Here is a 6,000-nt window from a genome sequence, read left to right on the forward strand (position 1 = left end):
TTTGCTTACTTTTGCTAATCCAGTGATAAAATTTGCTATACAATGTCAGATTTGCTTACTTTGCCCAAATCAGTGAGAAAATTTGCTATAAGAATGATAGATTTGCTTAATTTTCCCAATTGAGTGATAAAAGTTGTTATAATGATGGATTTGCTTCTCTTCTTCTTCAACAAACATGGGGATCAAACGTGAGTCGTATTCATCTTCCGTTCTTCTTTTATAACTATAACTAAGTGATATTCAACTTCATAATAATCACATCTTCATGTTCATTTGCTATACAATAACAGATTTGCTTATTTTGCCTAATTCAGTGAGAAAATTGGCTATAAGAATGATAGATTTGCTTAATTTTCTTAATTAAGTGATAAAATTAGTTATAATGATGGATTTGATTCCCTTCTTCTTTCATAACTATAATTAAGTGATAAAATTCAACTGGAAACTATTTTCAATGTGTATCATACAATATTAATTTATTAGTGATATTCAACTTCATAATAATCATATCTTCATGTTCATTTGCCATACAATGATGGATTTGTTTACTTTTGCTAATTCAGTGATAAAATTTGCTATATAATGACAGATTTGCTTACTTTGCCTAATTCAGTGATAAAATTTGCAATAAGAATGATAAATTTGCTTAATTTTCCTAATTGAGTGATAACATTTGCTATACAATGACGAATTTCCTTACTTTGTCTAATTCAGTGATAAAAATTGTTATAACAATGATAGATTTGCTTAATTTGCCAAATTCAGAGAGAGTTATCAACAACCCACAATAAGAAGACACTTCGTAAGTTAATCAATAACAAACACTCCTATAAAAAAAAATGCAACGAAACCAAATTATAATATTTTGTTTTCAAAATGTTTTTACAGGCTTGATTGTGGAATCATTGTTTGCTATATCATGAGGCAATATGTTCCCAGCAACAATATAATGTCTACTTTTTTCAAAGAAGAATGCAATCAATTGAGAGCCGATATATTAACTATCTTCTTGGCTGACCAACAAACTGCTCAACAATAAATAGTTGATGAAAACATTGATGACTTGCCTCTGCAATAATCAATAGATCTGGAAGAAAAGAAAACATTTTGCTTGTTCGTTTGTTACACTAATCAACAGATCCGGAAGAAAAGAAAACATTTTGCTTGTTTGTTTGTTACAGTGTAATAAAAAGAAAATATTGATTCATTTAGTTGTTAGAATGTGAATACTTCATACATTTGACTTGTTTGGTTGTTACAGTGTTATCTATATTTTGATCATTTTGGTTCGTACTTTACTTCAATGAATATTATAATGCTTAGTCGTTACAATGTTAAAATTACAGACAATACACTAAATGAAAATTCAATCTTTTTTAGCTATATTTTTACCAGATCTGGCTTTGATATCAGTCTTACTTTATGCTTAATAACAAGTTTGGATCGCTCCATCTACTAACATGACATTTTTTTTACACTGATAAATGTATCATTGTTCAAACTAACAAAAATCAACAACTCTCTCTCTCTCTCTCTCTCATTCTTTTTTCCTAATTCAAGTAAACAAAACAATATAAAAAATAATAAACAATTTATCTAAATTGAAAATTAAAACACAAACACTATTACATTGTTCAAATTGAGAATTAAAACACTGTTGCAATTTGTAGATATTTTCAAGTTTGGGAATGAATGTAAGAACATGCCATTTTAGGTATATGGAGTGGAGACAAAGTTTTAATGGTAAATCTAAAAAAACAAACCATACATATATTTTAACATTTAACTCCAAGAACCAGTTATTTATGAAGAAATATGATCTTATTCAAGACCTGATGATAAACTGTTGCATCTAAAGCATTTCTTAGGCTGAAATTTGGAACAATTTAATCTGAAAATGAATTGCAAACTCGAAATATTTTGCTTCAAGGATCCCACTAATAGTTAATTGCATAGTGGCAGTAATGTAGCACAGATTGGGAAACTTAATCCCAAACTACCTACAATTGATTTTTCTTGAGTTTAAGCCACTGATAAATTTATCACTGTAAAAAAGAACATTTGGTTGGATATGACAGTGATAAATTTATCAACCACTGACATAAATGTTATAAACCATCAACTCTTTCCATACAGTCAGTTATAAATTTATCATTATTAAAAATAACAAAATTCAGCAACCCTATTAATGCTTGATTGTTTCCTTCAGACAATGGTAAATTTATCACTTTTAAAAAAACATAATCCACCAACTCATTCAAACCAACCAGGGATAAATTTACCACTGTATAAAACATCAACTACATTTAACCAAAATCAAAGAATATAAATCTGTGAAACTTAATCTTGTAAAATTATCAACAAAAAATATAATTTCCATTCAAAAAATTCCTCAATCATCCAATGCAACTACTGAAATGATGTATCTTTCAAAAAATACTCAAACATTCAATGCAAATAATACCTCTCAACTCTCAACAAAAGTAATTCAATTAAAATCAATACAACTAAAGCAAGCTTCTTTACATGTCTTTCGATTATGAGTTCCCATCTTTCCACACCTACTGCACCTAATTCTCTTGATCCATCTTTCCACAGACCGACAATACTTGAAACCATGAATACATGCCTCAAAAGCGAAAAACAAGCATTTGAAATGTCTTCCTTTACTATCAAATTCCATACCAAAAACACTCTCCGGATCACAATCATTAGTGGTATCAACATACCAATGAAGATCGTCAAATGAAGATGAATAGTCACCAAAAATAACATCCCTTGTTTTTTCAACACCCATCCAAGCTCGCCGATAAGAAACTTCTGTTCCATAATAGTCCTTGAAATCACAAACCACCTCACTAACCGATGTCAAAGCTTTATTACGAACCTCACTTGAAATTAGCCCACCAATCATACTCGATGTCATCCACATATATGAACATCATCAAATTGTTTAATAACAAAAGCTTTACTAGAATTTTCCACTCTAGCATGCACGCTCCATAAACATCCCAAATCAGCCATTCTCTTACAATGAATAGTGACACGATCCTTGTCATTCTTAACAAAATCAAAATCAAAACCAGAATGAATAGAATACTTTGACAACGCATCTCGAAATTCAACAACTCCTTGAGCAAACCTTTGACCCACTCCTTTTATACAATTAACCCACCTATTGGAGAGCAAAGGTTTCCGTTGATTTAAATAAAATGAAGGCAAAAAATCAGTTTCACAAACAACACTACTACTACTACCAGCTTCACCATCACAAATCATATAACCTTCACCCAAAGAATAACACTTAACAAAAACATCAATACGATGAATATCACAAGAAAGTGTGAGTCCAACTGTAACCTCCAAATCCTCTTCACTTTGTAGACCATAATAAGAATGTACGGGCATTGAATATGATATATTCAAAGAACTACCAACTGACTCACTCCACTTTGCACACAATTTATATACTAAATCCTAGAAATTAAATCCATCATTATACTTGATAACCAATGTCACACCTCTAAATTTGCACATAAGAAACAAAGAATTTTCCATCACTATAAATCTTGCAACAAATAACAATTATATTTTAGCAAACAACTCAAACAACCTAAAGCAAAATCTAATACAGTGATAAAATTATCAACCAACTCAAACACATCCAAAAACCAACAGTGATAAATTTAACAATTAATACTACCTAAGACCAAGAGCATGAACAGTGAATAAGGCTTACACTTATTGGGCATGGTAACTCGATTTGAATCTTACCATTATATTATGCAACTTTTTCATCTCCTATTCTTATACTCACTGATAAATTTATCAGTGTTGAAAAAGTTAATCCAACGATACCCCCAAACTACTCAGTGATAAAATTATCACTGTAGAAAATCACAAACCAACACCTGTGTTTAACCAAAACAATTTCGTAATAAAAAAAAAAAAAAATCTAATATTCATTACATATACATATCTCAAAGCTTTCAATATCATGATAAAAATACAAATGCAATTGTAGAAACAACAGAATAACAACAATATCATAAACAAAATCAAAATCACAAACTCAAACTCAAACTAAAAAACACCAAAACATCGAAATTGAAATCAAAATCAAACATACCAGTTGAGCTCCATCCACAAAATCGCAAATCACAAAATCTAACTATACACCAAACGCGAAATCACAAAACACAAAGATTCACAGATTTATAAAAAGCAAATCACAAATCGAGCTCCCTCCATGAGATCGCAAATCACAAAATCCAAATATACACCAAGCGCGAAATCACAAATCACGAAGCTTCACAATAATGCATTAACAAATCGCGAAGTTCCACAGAAATCCAAATCACAAACCCAAATCCAAACTCACATTACAGTATTTTGATGGCAAAAATCAAATAGAAACGTGCCAAAACAGGGAAAAACAAAACAAGGGTAAAACAAGTACAAAAAAAAGACTCCAGGACCTATTGGTGCACAACATCAATATTCAGGACTAAGAAGGAAATAACTATAAAAAGTAGGACCGGCCAGTAAAAAACCCCTAAATTGAACTCTTTTTTAATAGGCTAGTATAAAACTATAATATTTTGGGGCCATATTTTCAGCCTTTTTTTTGGGGGTCCAAAGCGGCTGCTTTGTAGGCTTGCTCCCAAACCTGAGCTTGAACTTTTCATGCGTTTGTTTAACATGAAAGCGGTGAATGTGCAGAAATGTTAAATTTCTTGTACAATTTTTTTTTTAAGTTACAGAAAAAAATTGTTTACCTTTCTTTAACGGACTTATTAAAAGAGCTAGTAATATGTTGTGCGGTTTACAGTAACCTCTGCTTAGCTAGAATTCCAGGAAAAAAGTAAATGAAGATCTAGACAGAAGAACATTACTAGCTCAAATGAGATGTAAATGAAGAACAACTGACATATGAAGCATGGGTGCGGGCATAGATATGAGTATGGGAACGATGTGCGTACGGGTACACCGTTACAGTAAATTCTCAACAAAAATAAAGTACGGATACGGTTAGCGTACGTCAAATTTATTTATTTATTTTTTAATTTATAGTTAAATTTTTAACATACAAATCAAAGTTTCAATATCAAAACTAAAAAGAGAACAACTTGTCTAAAAAGTTATATAATTATTATTTTTTCTTTTTTGATTGTCTAAAACAGGATGCAAAAGAGAGTAAAATCATGACTCATAAGTAAAGGGTGTTGGAAATAAATTACTTGATGATTTTTGAAATTAAAAGAAGAATAATAAAGGCTGCAACAAATCCTAGCAGAATAAAAAAATAAAAATCACCTTGCCATACCTATGATGTCCGAAATGTATATGCCATACCTGGCATGTATTCGGCGTACCCGATAAGCGTACCCACACCCGGTAAGTACCTGGTACTCGTACGGCACTATTTTTAAAATATACGTACTTCATAGCAAGTGACTTATATACATGACATCTTAAAAATTGGCATTATCAATATGTTTGATTTAGTTTTTAAATTATTATTTTTAATTTTTTGTCTTTAGTATTTTTTTTTAAATCACAAATATTTACTTGTTAGGTTCATTTAAAAATCTTTTTAACTAAAATATGAAAAAAAATATTTTAAAAAAAAAACTCAAAAATCATATTTTAGCTTAAAAATCAAAAAAGAAATTTAGTTGTGAGGTAGAGTGATAGTTAAAGAGATAAAGTATAATTTATCAATATAATTTATTTTCATTATTAAAATTTAAATGGACAAAATTAATTCTCCCTCCGTCCCATTTTGATAGTCCCTTTTGAAAAATTTCAACTTTTTAAGGGACAAATAATCATTACACTTGAATTCAAATCTCGTTGATCGGATATTGATAGTTACTTGAATTCAAATAATTGCGTTGATCAGATAACGATAACTACTTGATCAGATCAATTTTTTGTCAATAATAAATATAATTTTCAAAATAAATTGCTGACAAAAATCTTTTTAACTTAGTTTAT

Source organism: Camellia sinensis, chromosome 5, assembly GCF_055761805.1.
Source record: "Camellia sinensis isolate YWXY chromosome 5, ASM5576180v1, whole genome shotgun sequence".
Classification (NCBI taxonomy): domain Eukaryota; kingdom Viridiplantae; phylum Streptophyta; class Magnoliopsida; order Ericales; family Theaceae; genus Camellia; species Camellia sinensis.